The sequence below is a fragment of the Pinus tabuliformis genome, chromosome 3_1 (assembly GCF_031772625.1).
Source record: "Pinus tabuliformis cultivar Carrire ecotype Pingquan chromosome 3_1, CPIR1, whole genome shotgun sequence".
NCBI classification, from domain to species: Eukaryota; Viridiplantae; Streptophyta; class Pinopsida; order Pinales; family Pinaceae; genus Pinus; species Pinus tabuliformis.
The window spans coordinates 464,613,397-464,635,101 of NC_142301.1; the positions used below are offsets into that span (position 1 = coordinate 464,613,397).

General features: G+C 36.8%; 1 pseudogene across 1 annotated transcript; it reads left to right on the forward strand.

Annotated features, from left to right (window-relative positions):
- The first annotated feature begins 13,855 nt into the window (after positions 1-13,855).
- Positions 13,856-18,145, forward strand: LOC149187764 (linoleate 9S-lipoxygenase A-like; annotated as a pseudogene). Its single transcript, XR_016256215.1, has 9 exons — positions 13,856-14,125; positions 14,225-14,505; positions 14,616-14,856; positions 15,174-15,503; positions 15,635-15,720; positions 15,810-15,917; positions 16,013-16,322; positions 16,818-17,080; positions 17,164-18,145. The product of XR_016256215.1 is annotated as a linoleate 9S-lipoxygenase A-like (transcript).
- Positions 18,146-21,705: the final 3,560 nt, after the last annotated feature.

The window sequence follows — 21,705 nt, forward strand, 5'->3', positions numbered from 1 at the left end:
ACATGTATTTTTAGAATAAAGTATTTAGAAATTTAATTTAATCATCAATTATTATTAGGTAGATGGTAGAAATTATTTTTGTTGATAGTAGTCACACTTCAAAATTAAAATTTATTATCAAATAGTCATGTCATTTTTGTCCTTTTAATTAAATAAATAAATTAAAATATATTAATATAGTAATGTAGGATTAACATAACAATAATAAAATAAATCAAATAGCTAACCAAATAAAACTCAAAACTAAAACCCTAATTTACAAAATAAACATTATAAAACATTTGTTTTCGATGATCATTGGCGAAAACAATTAAAATAAAATTTAGGAGGAGTCTGAGCTGTAGGAATTTACAGGGTAAGTTCCTCAGAAAGAACACCAAAAGGACACCGCTCACAACCAGATCTCAAATCAATACACTAGTATTTTTGACGTGGTTAAAACCCTCAAAGAGGGAAACAGTCCACGGCTTGTCCCAACGTGGGTACTACAGGCAATTTATTAATCAAAGAATGAAAATTTACATAAGCTTCTCTCATGCACGGATTACCCGAACAATGACCCTCCATGCGCTTTAAATAGAACTCATGGACCAATCGGGTGTCAAGCCACGGATCAAGTGTCGGTAATACCGAGGTGAGAGTGAACCGTCGGATCACTACATATCGTGACTGTCGGATTGTAAGTTACAAAATGTACAACGGTAAAGAAAGACACTTTACCTAACTCTATACCTAACTCTATACTAGACCAAGTTGAACTTAACTATATCCTATGTGTCGGAATATCCTAACATCCCCCCTTAAGAACAACTTGGGATAGGATTGAAGGATTTACAAATATGACACAATAGGAGAAGGAAGGAGGCACTAGAGCCTATCCCCCCTTAGTGACAACTTCCTGAACTCCAAGCATATATCGAAGTTTAGTGAATTTCGCCTCTGTGAGAGCCTTTGTGAAAATGTCTGCAACCTGATCATCTGTTGAACAATATTGCATTTCAAGAACATGGTCATGAATGAGCTTTCTGATGAAGTGCATGTGTAGTTCAATGTGTTTGCTGCGCTGATGCTGGACTGGATCTTTGCATAGCTGAATGGCACTTTGATTATCACACCAAAGTGTGGTAGGATGTTGCTGCTCAAAGCCAAACTCTGATAGGATCTGACGAAGCCACAAGGCTTCCTTACTAGCTTCCACGGCACCACGATACTCTGCTTCTGCTGACGAAAGAGAAATGGCAGCCTGTTTCTTGCAAGCCCATGTAATAGGTCCTGAACCAAGAGTGAAGACATAACCGGCAGTAGACTTCCGATCATCAGGGTCACCAGCCCAATCAGAATCAGTGAAACCAACTAACAGAGGAGCTGCTTTGGCACTGTAATGAATCCCAAACTGTACTGTACCTCGAACATAACGAAGTATTCTTTTAGCTGCTTTCCAATGACTTTCACGGGGGTTTTGCATAAAACGAGCAACAAGGCCAACAGCAAAGGAAAGATCAGGACGAGTATGGGTTAAATACAAGAGTTTTCCTACAAGTTGACGGTATAAGGTAGCATCAACTTCAGGAGAAGTACAAGAGACTGAAAGTTTGACTCCAGACTGAAAGGGAGAAGGGGCTGGCTTACAGTCTTCCATGTGAAAATGACGAAGAATATCACAAGCATACTTGGACTGGGAAAGGGAAATACCCTCCTTGGATTGCAAGACTTGAAGACCGAGAAAATAGTGTAAGTGTCCTAAGTCTGTCATTTCAAATTTCCTTTTAAGGCTAGACTTCACATGGTTTATAAGGTTGGGATCACTACCAGTAAGGATAAGATCATCAACATAAAGAACAAGGATGATAAGAGAGTTGCCCACTTTCTTGGTGTAGACAGTATTGTCAGAATGACACCTAGAAAAGCCAGATTCTAAAAGAAAGCTATCCATTTTGGCATACCAAGCCCGAGGAGCTTGCTTGAGACCATAAAGGGATTTCTTAAGTCGACAAACAAGGCTGGAGTCTGTTTGTATGAAGCCAATGGGTTGTTCCATATAGATTTCTTCCTGCAAGTCCCCATGCAAGAAGGCAGATTTAACATCCATCTGATGGACTTCCCATTTTAAAGAGGCAGCAAGGGAAAGAACAAGGCGGATAGAGTTCATTTTGGCAACAGGGGAGAAGGTTTCAGTGTAGTCAATGCCTTCAACCTGTGAAAAGCCCTTAGCAACAAGACGAGCTTTATGTTTATCAACTTTCCCATCTGGTCCATACTTGGTTCTGTAAACCCATTTACATCTAACAAGTTTGCGTCCCTTTGGTAGAGGAACAAGATCCCATGTATCATTTGTCAACAATGAATGATATTCTTCATTCATAGCTGCTTCCCAATGTGGATGGCCTGAAGCTTCTGCAAAAGTGTCAGGATCATGATTTACTGGAGCTTGAGCCAGTAAAGAAGAGGCTCTTTCAAACTGAGAACGTGTACGTCGTTGATCTGTAGGATCACCGGCAAGATCACCTGCTGCATCCCGAGTAGCACGGACCCATCTTGGAAGTTGAGGATCCTGAGAAGGTGGGGGAGGATTATCATCCTCGCTTTCATCATCTGAAGAAGAAATGTTTTCAAAAGTAGAAGAGATAGGAAGAGGTGGCACATCCGCCGGACTAGGCTCGCAGGCCGATTTATTTTCATCAAATTTTACATCTCTTCTAATGATAACATTTTTGGACTTAAATGGAATAAGTCTATAACCTTTTACATCTTCAGAATATCCAACAAAAGTACATTTCTCACTCTTAGGTTCTAAAGCTTTATGCTTTTCATCTGGAATATGGGCCCATGCTTCACTTCCAAACACACGAAAGTGACTTACATCTGGTTTAATGGAACTCCAAGCTTCTTCTGGAGTGATATTCTCTAGAACCTTAGTAGGAGTGCGATTGATTATATAATTTGCACAATTAATTGCTTCGGCCCAAAAACTAAGACTGAGTCCTTTAGATTGCAGCATACAATTAGCCATTTCCTTTAAGGTGCGATTTTTCCTTTCAGCTACACCATTTTGTTGTGGAGTGTATGGAACAGTATGTTGCATTTGAATTCCATTTTCGGTGCAAAAGTTGATGAATGTGTTTTTAACATATTCTCCACCATTATCAGTTCTTAGCTTAAGAATTTGATGTCCAGATTGTTTTTCAACAAAGGCTTTGAAGGCCAAAAAAGTGTTAAATACTTCGCTCTTGAGTTTTAAGAAGTATACCCAAGTGCGTCTGGAGAAATCATCAATGAAAGTTAAGAAGTACTTGCAGCCAGAGAATGAAGCAACAGGAAGAGGACCACATAAATCACTGTGCACAAGCTGTAAAGGGGCTGAGGCGTGCCAAGAGGCACGTTTGTCAAAACTGTCCCGATGATGTTTTCCGAGTACACATCCGGAACAAACACCATCTCTGCAAGATACCATAGGAAGACCTGTCACCATATTTTCTTTACATAGATGCTGAAGGGAGCGATAGTTTAAGTGACCAAATCGCTCATGCCAAAGTTTGCTCACTTCATCATTATGAGCAACAAATACTGAGGGAAGATTTGATGACCCAAAGTTGTGAAACTTATACAACCTTGTGGAATCATCAGCAAGACCAGTAGCTAGAATCTGTTTAGGATCTTTTAGATCCTTGATTACAACATCATGAGGTGAAAATTCAACAATTTTACCTTCACCTGAATGAGTTATCTGATAGACAGATAGAAGGTTGCAGGATAAGGTTGGAACACATAATACATCATTAAACTGACCATTGTCTAGATGAACAGTTCCAGTCCCTACAACATTAAGAGATCTATCATCACCAACATATATATTTTTGGTGTTACAATCATTTAAAGAAGAAAACATGGCTTGGTTTTTGGCCATGTGATAAGAGGCTCCAGAATCAATGAGCCACTCATGAGAATGAGAAGAAGAAGAAGATACATTTAATGCATAACCAGACTGAGATGATTGACAACGACATGCAGAAAGTGCCATTCCGGAAGTTGAAGTTGAAGTAGGCTCCACATGGATGTTATGTTTCTTCATTGCGGCTTCCAAGGCTTCCATCTTCTTAAAGCATTTAGATTCTAAGTGGCCATCTCGATTACAAAAGTTACAATGTCTATCAGTCTTCTTCCATTTGTTTTTATTGGTCTTATCATTTTGCTGAAATGATCTTTCATTTTGAGGCTGAGTTGGTTTAGGACCATTCTTTTGAGGATATGACTTCTTAGGATTCTTTGAATTTGGTTGCTGCTGGGCGGCTAACGCTTTCGTGGAAAAGTTTCCAAGATTAAGAAGACCAAGGTGTAAGAGTTTTTCTTGTTCTCTTATTAAGGAATCACAAAAGGAGTCAAAGGAAGGGGCCTTGTAGTCTTTTCCTTGACAAATGAAAGCTTCCCTTGTAGAATGGAAAGTGGAAACAAATACAGAGTAGGCTGGTCCCAACTTAGTAAGGATGGAATAAATAAGGTTACCATCTTCTTTCTTAACTTTAACACCTTCCAAGAGATATCTAAGGGTCTTGAATTTGGACAAGAAATCTTCAATGCAAGAAAAATTATTAGGATCCAAAGTAAGCAACTCATTTTCAAGTTGATGGGCTCTAATTTCATTTTTAATCCCAAAAACTTTAGCGAGTTTTTCTAATGCTTCATGAGGAGTCTCAAGTTCTGCAATGTGGAATCTAAGATCAGGAGAAATAGACATCCCTATCAAACCACGTGCTTGATCTTGTCTATTTTCCCATTTTGCAGCCTTGTCTTCATCTTTTGGTTTCTTCTCTTGGTCTGTGGCTATTCTGAAGAGACCTTTACTTCTAAGTAAATCTTCCATGTAGGCTACCCATTGGAAGTAGTTAGTGCTGTCAAGAATGACTTGGCATGGACTTTCCATTTAAAAAAAAAAACTGAAGCTGAAGATGCTGAAAGTAAGTGTTCCAATGGATAGATCTCGAAAAAATAGGCGGTTTTAAAAAAAACGGCTCTGAAAAAGGCTTCCGGATGAAGAAGTTATGGCTTTTTGAAAAAAAAATTGTTGATGTTGCCGGCAAAGTGCGCGAATGTGCGGGAATGAAAAAATCCGCCCCCACAAAATGGAGACTTGAACCCAAGACCTCTACTCTCTAAAAATAGCTTTGAACCAATTGATCTATACAAAAAATTTGAGAGAGAGAGAGAGAGAGAGAGGGGGGGGGGGGGGGCCTTGGTTTGCGTGCTTGCCTTGAGAAAGCTCTTTTTCCCTACAAAACACAAAACACAAAACCCAACACGAATATGCAAAGAAAAACGAACCTTGCGGCTCGAAGTTAGCTATAGCCAAAAAACTAGAAATTTTTAAAAAAAATCTCAAAGTTAGCTTTAGCCGAAAAACTAAATATTTTTCTCAATGTTTCTGATTTTCCGAGATCACACTAAGGTGCAGGGAAAAGAGCATACGCATGAGAAAAATCCTTCCTTTCTGTTTCTGATTTGCCCAGATCGCACAGAGTCGCAGGGCAAAGAGCATACGCAGAAATGAAAGGTATAGATCCGGTTAAAAAAAAGGCTAAATAAACCGAAACCGAAATAAGCAGAGAGAAAATAACAGTAAACTGCAAAAAACACTGTATACCTCCCGATCTGAAAAATGACGCAGCTAGGGCTACCGGAAACCTTTTCGCTTGAAACGAAAGGGGTTCCTCACTGGAACAGATGCTCCGAACGCAACAGAGTAGTCCTCTCGGCCCGAAAGTAGTCAAAAACAGCAGATCTAGGAAACGACAGCCGCATGCAGTTCTACCGGCTTCAGATTCAAATCACCAACGGACGCGGCCCTCAAATAGCTCTGATACCATGTAGGAATTTACAGGGTAAGTTCCTCAGAAAGAACACCAAAAGGACACCGCTCACAACCAGATCTCAAATCAATACACCAGTATTTTTGACGTGGTTAAAACCCTCAAAGAGGGAAACAGTCCATGGCCTGTCCCAACGTGGGTACTACAGGCAATTTATTAATCAAAGAATGAAAATTTACATAAGCTTCTCTCATGCACGGATTACCCGAACAATGACCCTCCATGCGCTTTAAATAGAACTCATGGACCAATCGGGTATCAAGCCACGGATCAAGTGTCGGTAATACCGAGGTGAGAGTGAACCGTCGGATCACTACATATCGTGACCGTCGGATTGTAAGTTACAAAATGTACAACGGTAAAGAAAGACACTTTACCTAACTCTATACTAGACCAAGTTGAACTTAACTATATCCTATGTGTCGGAATATCCTAACATGATCCCCACCGTACGATACATAGCATTAAGGATATATCTAATCGCTTTAAAGATATATTGATATTTTTGGATAAACTGTATATGTTTCATTTTCAGACCCAATTAAATTTATAAAAAACATCCCATGTGAAGATATGAATTCCATTTATGAAAACATGCAATTTCAAAATATATCCTATTATACGTTTACGGCTACACAGATAAAGTATATAGTTATGATTTTATCAGAAAAAAGAGTTGCGACGTTCAAGGCGGGCGGACGGGATAAGGACGGAGGACAATATCACGGTCAAAGAATTCACCTAAAACCATGTGACACACACGGCGCTGTTAGTACTCTTGCAGAAAATCAAAATCAATACCAAGAAAACCCGACTTTTCCTTGTCATTTGAAATGTTCAGGTAATATGTAAAACGTGCGGGCATTTGGAAGTGAAGTGATAAACACAGACGCTTGAACGCTTCCACTTCCATATACAAGGTAGATATATGTGCTAATGAACACGTGCTTTCTTATACAATTTAGAAGTGAAGTTATACCAAGACACTTTAGATATGTGGCGAGGGTGTAAGATTTCCATCAACAGCCCAAGATTATCAATACCAAATATTTCACATTCAAAACTTAATATGTTGTTTAAGATGACATACCTTGACTAACAGCGGAAGATGTAATGGCTGCCATCTTCTGTCTTCTTCTCAGAATTCGGTTTCTCTCCTCTTGCCCTCACTTCCTTTATGTGCTTCTTGATGGAGAAGAATGCAACTCTTGTGTGGGAGAGAGAGGACCCAATTCTTTATATATTATTTAACTCTAATCTGGTACGTCCATCATATACCAATTCAACGCTTAAGATCTAATGCTTTAGATTAGAAACTGCTTTAGTGCTTTAATGCTTTAATGCTTTAATGCTTTTAACCGGGTCACATTAAGATTTAGAAACTGCAGATTTCTAACATTCTCCCACTTGACCCGATTATTCATAATATTAAGTGTTGAACATCATACTATGATAAATCGCTGAGAGTTATGGCGGTTGTGCACTATTAATTCAATGCATTCCCTTCCATATACTACAATACCAGCAATCCATCAATTCATACTCATAATTTATATAAAACAGCATAATGGTCCACATAATGTCTTATATCATAATGATTAAACATAATATCTTTATAAGACTCTTTCTTGTTTAAAATTACATAAAATACGTACTACTTCATTAAAACAAGAGACACATAATTGTATATCAGAAACACATAAAAGAGCTCAGAATGTCACACATCAATTATCATTAATACAACCAAGACCCATTCTTTGAACATGTTCCTTAAATTGTCTTGGTTGTAACCCTTTCGTCAAAGGGTCTATAATCATAAGTTCTGTCCTGATGTGCATGATTGACATTCTTTGTTTCTGAACCTCATCTTTCACAACAAGATACTTCAGTTCCATATGTTTGGCACCTTTAGAGTACTTGTCGTTCTTTGAGAAAAATACTGCTGCAGAGTTATCACAATAAATTTTCAGCGGCTTGCTAATGGTGTCGACAACCGCAAGTCTTGAAATAAAGTTCCGCAGCCATAATGCATGAATTGTGGCTTCATAACATGCCACAAATTCTACCTCCATAGTGGATGAAGCAACGATAGTCTGTTTCGCACTTTTCCATGATATGGCACCTTGAGCAAACATAAACAGGTAACCAAAAGTCGATTTTCTAGTATCGATGCATCCAGCAAAATCTGAATCGCTATATCCAATCACTTTCGATTCATTGGATGAGCATGTAATCTTTCGTTGAGAGAAATTCCTTAGTCTCATGCAATATACTTAAATTATTTGCAGCAAGCAAGACGTCATCAACATAAAGGACCAGATAAATAAACTTGCTCCCACTGATCTTTCGGTATATACAGTGATCAACCGTATTTTCCTTAAAACCAAAAGATGTAATAATGGTATTGAACTTAATATACCACTGTCGGGATGCTTGTTTAAGCCCATATATTGACTTCTTAAGTTTACACACCAATTGTTCTTTACCTTCTACAGAAAAACCCTCAGGTTGATCCATATAAACATCCTCGTCAAGATCTCCATTCAGAAAGGCTGTTTTCACATCCATTTGATGCAACTCCAAATCATAATGAGCTACTAATGCCATTATTATTCTTAGTGAGTCCTTCTTCGAAACAGGAGAAAAAGTCTCCTTGTAATCAACACCATCTTTCTGAGTGTAACCCTTAGCAACAAGTCTAGCTTTATACCGTTCGATATTACCACTAGAGTCGTGTTTGGTTTTAAAAACCCATTTGCTTCCGACTCTTTTACAGCCATGTGGTAACTCAACGAGATCCCAAACTTCATTCTGTTGCATGGATTTCAGTTCTTCTTTCATGGCATTAATCCATTCCTTTGACTCTTTACTTTCTACAGCATGTGAAAACGAAACTGGATCCTTATTGATTCCAATATCATAATCTGATTCTTGCATATAAACCACATAATCATTAGAAATAGCTGACCTACGATTTCTTTGAGGTCTTCTTAATGCTACTTGTTGTGGTTCATGCATATCAGCATTATGTAAGTCATTTCCTTCAGGAAGTACTTCTTCATTTATATGTTGTTCATTATCATCATGCCGTTCTACAACAGCTGGAACAACATTTGGAGTAATAGTAGATGGAGGAACTATTCTAGGCAATGTAACATTTACCCTTGTTTCCTTTATTTCTACTATTTCTCTTCTAGTACTCCCACTGACTTCACCATTCTTAATGAATCTTGCATTACCAGTTTCTACAATTCTTGGACTATGATTAGGACAGTAAAACACATACCCTTTAGATTTCTCAGGGTAACCTAAAAAATACCCACTGATCGTTCGAGAATTCTAATTTCTTTTCATGTGGATTATAAATTCTCGCTTCCGCTGGACAACCCCAAACATGCAGGTGTCTTAAGCTAGGTTTCCTGTTAGTCCATAACTCAAAAGGAGTCTTTTGAACAACTTTACTAGGAACCCTATTCAACAAATAGTTAGCGGTTTTGAGAGCATACGACCACAAATTCTTAGGTAGTGTAGAATCTGACATCATACTCCTAATCATATCCATTAACGTCCTATTGCGCCTTTCTGCTACACCATTTTGTTGTGGTGTACCTGGCATTGTGTATTGCGCACATATGCCATGACTTTCGAGGAATTTTGCAAATGGACCTGGACACTGGCCTGACTCATTATATTTACCATAATATTCACCACCTCTATCCGACCTTATGATTTTCACCTTTTTATCTAGTTGCCTCTCAACTTCCTTTACAAACGTCTCAAGGACATTCACAGATTGAGATTTTTCATGAAGCAAATAGACATAACCATAACGGGAAAAATCATCAATAAAAGTGATGAAATACTTTTCTCCATTAAAGGCTGGAGTGTCCATAGGTCCGCAAATATCAGTGTGTATCATTTCAAGAAGCTGGCTGCTTCTAGTGGCTCCTTTCTTATTATGTTTGGTTTGTTTACCTTTAATACAACCCACACATAATTCTAGATCACTAAAGTCCAAATTTGACAAAATTTCATTACTTACTAATCTCATCATTCTTTCTTTGGATATATGACCTAGTCGTTTATGCCACAAGAAAGCAGAATTTTCATTCAACCTGCTACGTTTACATCCAACATTATTTACTACATTCAACAAGGAATTCGCATAAGTGTCATTCAGTTTCAATTTATATAAACCATCAATTAGAATACCAGAACCAACATTATCAGTATTCTTATATAAATCAAAACAACCAGATCCAATCATACATCTAAAACCAGAAATATCCAATTTACTTGCGGAAATAAGGTTTCTAGATAATGAAGGTACATAAAGGGTACTGTATAAGTCTAATACATATCCACTTTCTAGAATTAGACGATAAGTCCCAATGCCTTCAATTGAAGATTTCATTCTGTTTCCCATAAAGAGAAAACGATCTTCATTTGGATTTATGGTTCGGATCGTAAGAAATCCCTGCATATTGTTGGAAACATGAGTTGTAGCACCAGTATCAAGCCACCATGTATTAATAGGAACTTCAACTAAATTTGATTCAAAACATACGAAAGATAGACATCCTTGAAATCGAAAATGAAATAACTATAAGCTCATAACTAACGCGATTCAGATGTAGACATAATAGTATAATATAGCACTCCTTTGGGTAGATACTATCTTATACTTAACATAATTAAATACCAAAACATAAGTAGGTAATAAATATATTCAATTAAATAGAACTGACATCTTTGGATGATCAATATTTATTTAATCAAAATATCTATCAAACCTCATCATGTCAACTAGTTATAGAACAAGACTTTCCTTTGGGTAAGTTCTCAGGTTCTATCATTAGTGACGCCATTTTTTCAATTGGTATTATTATAACTGGCAATTTCTATCAATAATCATTATGTTACTTATGCACTAAATGATTATTCTGATTTTGACCACTTTGGTGATTAACAAAATCATAAATCTCATGTGCATAAACACATACCTTATGCAAAATAACATTCTGATTTTGACCACTTTGGTGATTAACAAAATCATAAATCTCATGTGCATAAATAATTTATTACACATACCTTATGCAAAACAATCAGTCATAGAGCAATTACTTTTATGCCCAAATTTCAAACAATTATTTTGTACTAGTAAACTTTAATCGTGCAAAGCCAAAACAATAAATGATGCACGAAAAGACCCTAAAAACTCTGATTATTGATCAAAATATATACACACCCTTCTTAATGTGTAAATTGATTTTCTATAAAATATCAAAATATATATTTTCCCTCTTAAAATATATGCACAGAGTATATGTGATAAAGCTACATCACGGGTTTCTTTACATGCTGTGTTACGTTATTTATGTGGTACATTGAAACTTTATTAATAGCTTTATTTAAACATTAAAATGTAAATCTATTTCGTTTAACAAAGATTTACACTAAAATCTTAATTTTCCCATCAAACACTTACGCGTTGATCTCATGTCTCAACAACATCCTTTTAAACATGTTTTGCAAATGCGGAAGCATAGATGATGCATGCAATGTGTTTGACAAAATTCCGCAACGAAATGTAGTGTCATGGACTACACGGATTGCAGCTTATGCTAGGGATGGTTATGCCGAAGAGGCTTTGCAGTTGTTTTATGAAATGCAAAGAGCAGGCGTCAAACCAAAACTGTTCACCTTGACCAGCGTGTCAAACCAAAACAGTTCACCTTGACCAGCGTGAAAATCTTGCTTTAATACATCTCCGCGCCAAGCAATGTTTTGGACTGGCTCATCAGTAATTCAAAATCCGCGATAGATGGACTGCAGCGATAGATGGACTGCACATACCGTCCTCTATATCTAACTTTAAACTTGAGGGCATGCAATATTATTCAAAACAACGGCGATATCTAACTTTAAATTGCAGGGCATGCAATACTATTCATTCCAACATACACAGCGAACATACAATGATATGGTGTGACCAAGCCCCCAAACACCGAATCCGCAATGCCGCGTAGAGTATCAATGGGTTGGACAGTGTACACAGTGGACATAGACTTCCGGATTCCATTGACACATTGGCATTTAATGGGTACCTTAAAGAACGAACCGGCGGGAAGGATTTGGGTTTGAGAATCAGAGGTCAGAGGATCGAATCCATTGACACCTAGTATCGATAAAGGATCTACTCGAAATCGAGTAGCCACCTCTGAGACCTTCAAATCAGTTCGAAGCAAGTAAGCGACAAGGGAATCGCAGGTATCTGAACCATTGCATGGTTCGATTGTGGATTTCGATAGGGCTCTCGTTGATACTAACAACGACAAAAGGATTGATCATTTCATGAAACCCCCACAATTTCCCGAAGGCTCAATCACATGAGTAAAGCACAGAACAGATCAATTGCAATCATAGGAAATATTCAGTTATTGATTGGCTCTGATACCACATGTAAGATTTCCATCAACAGCCCAAGATTATCAATACCAAATATTTCACATTCAGAACTTAATATGTTGTTTAAGATGACATACCTTGACTAACAGCGGAAGATGTAATGGCTGCCATCTTCTGTCTTCTGTCTTCTTCTCAGAATTCGATTTCTCTCCTCTTGCCCTCACTTCCTTTATGTGCTTCTTGATGGAGAAGAATGCAACTCTTGTGTGGGAGAGAGAGGACCCAATTCTTTATATATTATTTAACTCTAATCTGGTACGTCCATCATATACCAATTCAACGCTTAAGATCTAATGCTTTAGATTAGAAACTGCTTTAGTGCTTTAATGCTTTAATGCTTTTAACCGGGTCACATTAAGATTTAGAAACTGCAGATTTCTAACAGAGGGGCCCTACACCAATTATCAGGCTCGATATAGAAATTGATATTGAATGACTTTGTACGAGGTTCCGTTGGAAAATTTTCATCCACGCGATTACGGGACCACAGTGGCCATCCATACGAATGATCTGCCAGGAGGCGTCGAGCAGAAGAAACGATGGTCTACAAATAGGCAGCGATGGCCATTGGAGACAGTATCACGGTCAAAGAATTCACCTAAAACCATGTGACACACCCGGCGCTATTAGTACTCCTGCAGAAAATCAAAATCAATATCAAGAAAACACGACTTTTCCTTGTCATTTGAAATGTTCAGGTAATAGGTAAAATGTGAGTCCATATAATACAAATGCCATTTGGAAGTGAAGTGATAAAGACAGACGCTTGAACGCTGCCACTTGCATATACAAGGTAGATATATGTGATAATGACCATATACAGATATGTGATAATACAGTTTAGATATGTGACGAGGCCGCCGTACGCAGCGCCATACACCAATCATGCTCGACACAGAAAATGATATTGAATGACTTTGTACGAGGTTGCGTTGGAGAATTTTCATCCACACGATTATGCGATCAGAATTATCATTCATAGTCACGAGGCGTTGATTAGAAGAGTATTTAAAATGTGATATGAAATAAGTTATGGTTTTTAGAGCATGTGGTATTAATAAGCGTGTAATATGAGATGAATTATAATTTTTAGGGCATGTAATATTAGTAAACTATGATATTAATCCATGATATTATTAAGTAGATTGTAGAAAATATATTTATTAGTATTTGGAAGTAAAGTGATACACACTTGAACGATTCACTTCCATATACAAGTAGATATATGTGATAATGAACACGTGCTTTCTTATACAATTTAGAAGTGAAGTTATACCAAGACACTTTAGATATGTGACGAGGCCGCCGACCGTGGGGCCCTACACCAATTATCAGGCTCGATATAGAAATTGATATTGAATGACTTTGTACGAGGTTCCGTTGGAAAATTTTCATCCACACGATTACGGGACCACAGTGGCCATTCATACGAATGATCTGCCACGAGGCGTCGAGCAGAAGAAACGATGGTCTACAAATAGGCAGCGATGGCCATTGGAGGAGTCACAAGCAATTCTCAGCCGATTTTAAACATAACATAGCATATAGTTTTGATTCTTGAAGCAGAGAAGAGCCCAGTACAGAGGCTTTGCCTTCAACACAAGGAAATACAGACTAGGTTTTTGCAACACCTACAATGGTCATGGAGCAAACGATGATTCCTGGAGAAGTGATCCTGCAAGAGGTATCAATTCTCAACGCCACTGATTACCCTGCAATTCTGGCCGATGAGGCGTCTGAGTTGACAGGCAACAGAGTATCCCTCCAACTGGTGAGCAGCGACCAGGTTGATCCAGGTAATATATTTCAATTATTTGGTTTACACGGTTTCCATGGCGTATAATTATAATATAATATCGTTTCTGCTGTTATAATCAATGTGTATATGATGGCAGAAACGGGATTCGGAAAAACGGCTGACGAAGCGTCTTATTTAAAGTGGAACCCCTTTGATGGACCCATTGCTAGCGACAGACATTGCGAAATCAGCTTCAAGTGGAACTCTGATCTGGGAGTTCCTGGAGCATTCCTCATAAGGAATATGCATTCACGACAGTTCTTTCTCAAATCTCTAACTCTGGATATCCCTGGTCAAGGTAAACTGCGCTTTAAGTGCAACTCCTGGATCACACCCTATGACACCAGCAAAACTGATCGTATTTTCTTCTCTAACAAGGTATGGTGTATTTATATGCACTTCTTTTCCAGTTAATTGTTTTATAGTCTTCATTTAAAAAAAAAAGAAATATGGGTCCATAGATTAAAATGGGTGTGTCGTGTGATCAGAGCTACCTACCCGAGGAAACACCAGAAGGTTTAAAGAAACTGAGGGAGCAAGATATGGTGGAACTACGAGGAAATGGAACGGGAGAGAGGAAAGTATACGATCGGATATACGATTATGACGTGTACAACGACCTTGGGGACCCTGACAGCAGTCCAGGGCTGCTGAGACCAGCGCTGGGTGGATCCAAGGACTACCCATATCCTAGAAGATGCAGGACGGGCCGTCCACCAACTAAAACAGGTTTAGCATTTCATCCCCGTAGTAGCATTCGGATTTATATATACTCCTGCATGTTGTCAAGCATTTTATCAAACTGTCTGGTTTCGAAGCTGTTTATTAGAGATTAGGTGACATATAATGTGCCATTTTCTACTTTTTAAGGACATGGACATTTGGGTTATGAGGTTATGAACTTCCATATTTGGACTTTATTAGATACGTCAGGTTCGTAATTGCAGCTAGGGATTATAATGTTCAACAGGCATGAGTCTGGTGGAGGAGAGAATAACATGGTAGATGATATTACTAATTAGAGCTTGAAATAAATTTGAATGCAGATCCCAAATCTGAAAGCCGGCCCAGTGGTTCAGAAGTGACCTTTATTCCGCCAGACGAAAGGTTCCCTCACACGGATTTCACTGATTTTGGAGCCCACACCATCAATGCTTTCGCCAATCTGATTGTGCCTGAGATCACGGAAGGTTCTGAAACTGCGTTCAAAACATTCGAACAAATTGAACAGCTCTACGTCCGGGGATTTCAAAGTCGATATAATTCCCTTGAGAAACTTCTTAGACACGAGAATCCTCTTCAGATTGTCCATGGATTACTGAAATCTGCAGAGAACAATCCACTGATAGAGTTTGTGCGCCCTCAAGTTTTTGCAGGTGAAAATATGTTAATATTTTACGTCTATTTAACTCAACTATATGTTTGACTTACTCAAAATTTTTCTCAAACTATTTCTTTCTCGGGCTCAAATAATTTCTTTAAATGAAATGAATTTTGGGAACCATAGGTAATGAGAGCGCGTGGAAGGCCGATCTTGAATATGCAAGACAAGCGCTAGCTGGTTTGAATCCGATGGTAATTCAATGCTTACAGGTAATTTGATGAGTTCTTTATATACAAATAGGGAAAGGACATTTGATTGTTTTTCGTTCGTGCCGATAATTAGATTTTACGTGTGGCAGACATTTCCCCCGTCCAGCAGCTTGGACCCAAATATCTACGGCCCACAGAAGAGTTCAATCACCGAGCAACACATAGAAAAGTTCCTCGAGGGCCTTTCCGTGGGGCAGGTTCGTCGCGCTTTACCTTAATCTTATACTCTCTTCTAGTTCTCCATTCGTTTACAGGTATTTCAAATAAATCAAATCTATGTATGTTGATGCAGGCTGTTGCCTCAAAGAAGCTCTTTATTCTGGACTATTATGATGCATACATGCTTTATGCGGAACGAATCAATACGCTATAGAGGGGAGTAAAACATATGGCAGTCGCACATTTTTCTTCCTCACAAACGATGGAGTGCTGAAGCCCGTGGCCATTGAATTGTGTTTGCCTCCCACCGCTGAACAGGAATTGGGTCTTAGAAACGTGTACACTCCTGCTGAGGAGGGAACAGAAGAAGGAGCGTTATGGTTGCTAGCAAAAGCTCATGCTCGTGTCAACGATGCGGGTTACCATCAATTGATTAGTCATTGGTAAACATTCTTGCTTATATTATAATAATATCGACTATATTATTCTTTCAATTTATTAATTTAAAATCTAAAAATATCTTTATTTAAATTTATATTTATATTTTTAACCTCTCACAAAAATAAATATATATATATATATATATTCGTTTTTTAATTATCAATTATTATTATTAATACATTCCAACCAGTAATTTTCATTCAGGAAATGTGGTGACACACTATCTTTTCTAAATCTAAAACTGAGTAGTACATATTTTTAAATATTAAATTATTTAAAATAAAATATTTATAATTAAATATAATAGTAATGGGTATATATATTTTTCTTTTAATTCTTATTACTATATATTTATTATGTCTTAAAGACAACTACTAAAATTATCCATTCCTAAATTGAAATGTGTTTCAAGAAATTTGTATATTTACTTATTAGCAGTTATCATTCAATAGTTTCAACTTTACTACATTGAATTTTACTGGCTTTAATGAATGCAGGTTGAGAACTCATGCAATAATAGAGCCTTTTATTATAGCTACTCACAGACAACTTAGTAGAATGCATCCGGTGTATAAGTTATTATACCTCATTATCTTGATACGATGGACATCAATCAAGCTGCGCGTCAAAGCTTAATCAACGCGGGAGGAATTATTGGAAAAAGCTTTACTCCACGCAAATACTCCATGGAGATGTCATCTACAATCTATAAAGATTGGAGATTTAATGAGCAAGGATTGCCAGCTGATCTTCTTAAAAGGTTTTTTTTTCAAAGATTTAAACACTATTTTCATTAAATATTGTTAACATACTCCATTGACATATAAATTTTATGTTTTGCAGGGGAATGGCTGTCCAGGACCCAACAGCGCCCCACGAGCTAAAGCTCATTATTGAAGACTACCCGTTTGCCATGGATGGCCTCGAAATATGGTTTGCTATGAAGGATTGGGTTTCAGACTACTCATCTTTGTATTACAATGACGATGCATCTATGGAAAGAGATCAAGAATTGCAAGGTTGGTGGAGTGAGATAGTAAACATTGGGCATGGAGACTTAAAGGACGATCTGAGCAGATGGTACGAAATGAAGACAAAAGATGAAGTTGTTGAAGCGCTGACCACTATTATTTGGCTTGCATCCGCTCATCATTCTGCCGTCAACTTCGGACAATATGCTTATGGAGGGTACATGCCCAATCTTCCCACCATGAGTAAACAACTTATTCCAAAGAAAGGTTCCAAAGAATACATTGAGATGGTGAGAGATGTAGACGGATATTTCCTTAAAACCGTATCTACTCCCTCCCAAGCCACACTTGTCATGTCCATTTTGGAGATCTTGTCAAAGCATGCTAAAAATGAAGTATATGTGGGACAAATACAAGGATCCACACCAGAATGGGTTGATGACAACAGGATAGATGAAGCTTTCAATCGATTTTCATCGAAGTTAGTGCAGGTGGAGAAGAAGGTAACAAGCAGAAACAATAATCCCAAACTGAAGAACAGGCTTGGGCCTGCTCTAGTTCCATATACGTTACTGTATCCTGACACCACTGATTTATCAAAGTCCGGTGGCCTTACCGGTCGCGGTGTCCCTAATAGTATATCCATCTAATCCATCCACTGCCATTCACTGTAGTGTGACAATTTAATATATTAATAACCACTCTGTATCACTCCACAACCAATGTCCTCTCTTTAATGAAAACCCAAAGCCTATTGGAGGGTAAGATATTGTGTTGGGAATTGCAGAGCAAATTACCTAAGCAACAAGTTTCCCAATTGCAATTTAAGTCACTAGCATATCATTTTGCATCCCTATGATGTCTATTGTCCATTTGGAAAATAAGAAGCATTTATTTTTAAAAGAAAGTATTTGCGTTTAAGGTAAATGCTCATCACTATCAACGAAACCTCTTGAACGAAACATATAACATTTTTGCATGAGTGGAGAAAATATCGCAATGTTTTGAAATTTACGATAACAAAAGTTATTCGCATAACGTCCATTACCCATGCATATGAGCTTTGAGAATATATTGGAAGCAAACAATAATGAATCTATATAATAACAACATGAAATTAAATTGAATTATTGTCAATTTTAGATAAATTCACACAAAGTAATATAGAGGTTAGCGTGCTTAACATATATTCTAACTCAAATAAGTTATTAAAGTTTGGACACAAGTAATACTTTGATTAGAAAATGAAAACTTACGAGAGTAAAATAGATTTAATCAAAATGTTTATATAAAATATTATTCATTTCCAAAAGAAAATACCTTAATGATATTTTTACATGGTCCTAATGCTAATATTTTTAAGAAGACTAATAAACGTGGATGTTGTTGACTATACTTTGATTAGAAAATGAAAACTTACGAGAGTAAAATAGATTTAATCAAAATGTTTATATAAAATATTATTCATTTCCAAAAGAAAATACCTTAATGATATTTTTACATGGTCCTAATGCTAATATTTTTAAGAAGACTAATAAACGTGGATGTTGTTGACTATGGTTTACCATGGACAACCGCCGATAATATAACATGATTGTGGTTGACCTGATTAACCTATATAATAATACAAGGGATAATATAATGAGTTAAGATACAACAATGAATAAATCAATGCCTTTGAAGTGATATGTGGTTCAACCAAATTTACTAATGTGGTTGATACATGCCAATCGACGTCATTTCTGTATACCAATTTCCATATAAAAGGTGGAAAATGTCGCCAATCGATGTATATCAACTGCATCAGTAAATGTGGTTGTGTTAGCTGAAAGCCAATGTGGGTGGTGGATTCATTAACCGTGGATGAAGAGGGTTGATGAGGTTGATTAAGGTTGACGATGGTCAAGGTTGCATTAATGTTATAAGAACAATTACATTAATAATTCATATGGTTGGTGGGGTTGACCATCGTTTAAGAGGCTTGACCATTTTTCTTCATATTCAACCATAGAGATCTTGATTGATAATTATGGTTGATCATGTTCAACCATTCTAGAATTTAATTTAATGGCTTGGATTGACAATTTAATGTAAAGTAATTTAAAGCAAAATTGAATTAACCAACAATTGGTGGTCAAGGGGAATGGTCTCCTTTCTCCACCAGCTTCAACATCGTATTTTGATACAAGTTATGAATAAACTCCTATTTTGTTAAGGGCTTATGATCATTTTTTAGTCTATGCCCATTAACAATAAAAGTGATCACTTCATCAATGGTCTTGATTATTTCTTCTCCATTATCAAAAATAGCTTCTACTTCATAGGGGCCTAACCAATGTGTTCGGAATTTCCATTAAAATATTTAAATTTTGAGTCAAATAAAAGGGCCCAATCACCTGCTTCGAATTTCTTGACCATGATAAATTTTTCATGCCATCTCTTCCTTTCTTAATGAATGACGTTTGTCATTTATATGGCATCTTGTTTGATTTCATCCAATTGGTTGGGCTATGCCAATCTTTTCTTTTGGGCTTTAGAGAGGTGTGGCCCCCAATTTTTTTGTTTTCATGTATGTCTCCACTCGGAAATCAATAGGGAGTAGAGCTTTCTTTCCATAGACATGGCTCAGAAAAAGTGTGTCGAGTGGAATGTCTCCATGTGGTTTGGAGTTCCCAGAGTTCTTCCGAAAACATTTCTCCCTAATCATTCTAATTTAGACAGACAATATTGCTCAATATGCCTTCAAGAACTTTATTTCTAGATTCCATTTGTTCATTATCTTGTGGATGATATGGAGTGGATTTGTGATGTTTGATTTTGTACTACTCTATGATCTTCTGAACAAGTTTGGATGTGAAATTCACACCTTGATTTGTTACAATTTCTCTTGGGACACCAAAATAAGTGAAAATATACTCAAAATGAAATGTAACAATACTATTTTAACTAGCAAAACTTAACTTCTCAACCTCTACCCATTTAGTGACATTACCGGTGCAAACAATAATGTACCTTTTCTACTTGGAAGCTTGATTAATTGGACCTACAAATATATAACCTATTTCTCAAGTGGCTCCATCAGTACCTCTGGTTGAAAATGCATTTCATCTTATTGAACATGCTTTCCCATTCTTAGACGACTATCAAATCCCTTGACATATTCTTTGGAATCCTTAAAAAGAGAAGCCCAATAATATTCGAAGAGAAGGAATTTGTAAGTAGTTCTTCTATTAGCGAAATTTCCTCCATAGGGTTCTTCATGACACACCTTCAATATTCCAGGCATTTCATCTTCTCAAATGCATATTCTGATGATTAGGTGTACTCTTGTTCTGTACAATTGTCCTTTTATCGAAGAATAAGGTGGACCGGATCTGATAACTCTCTATCTTTCTTTGGTTGATAATTTAGCAGGAAACTTCTCTGTAGCCAAATAATTAGTGATATCTGCAAATCAAGGAGATTTAGTTGATATTGTAAGAATATGTTGGTTGGGAAAATTATCCTCCATAGGGATTGTTGTGTTAATATTTTGCATCCTAGAAATAAAATCAACAATTGTATTTTGCTTTCTAAGTCTGTATAATATACTATTGTTGAATTCTATAACAATAAATTCCATCAAATGATTCAACCATTATTTATACGTGTATTCATTAGATATCTAATAGCAAAATGATCAGTTTGAATAAAAGTTTTGTATCTAGTGATATAATGTTTGCAATTAGTAATACCATGAACTACTACTAGGAACTCCTTATTAATGACTATGTATTGAACAAATTTCATAAAGAGTTATATATCCTTTTCTTAATGCAACCCCTAAAGTTGTGCTTGAAGCATTAATGGAAATATGAAATGAGAGATTCCAATTTGGCCACTTGAGATAAGAGCTTCAAATTTTTTAAATTTCAATGAATCAGAGGATAATTAGCATGCATAATCCCAATGAAAATCACAATATTTTGTGAGTAATTTAAAAAATGCCGAAGAAAGTTTCGTGAAGTTTTCTATAAATATTGTATAATAACTTAGAAATCCAAGAAAGATTCTTATCGCCTTGTGACATTTGGGTACCAAATGATTTTAACCTTTGTTGGGCCCACCTTGATTCCAAGGCTTGAAATTCGATATCCCAAAACAATAATTTCGTTAAACATCATAAAGATGTTTTCATTATTCAATGAAAGGCTAGTTTCTTGATATCTAATAAGAAGTTTTTGTAATCTTTCTAACGCTTCTTCAAAAGTATTTGCATAAACTTTAAAATCATTAATATATACCTCAACATAATTGTGGATCAAGTCATAGAAAATTCCTAATACTTACATTTGAATTGTAGCAGGTGCATTACATAATCCAAATGGAAGTACTTTATAAGCACATGTCCAAGGACGTGTGAATGTTTTCTTAT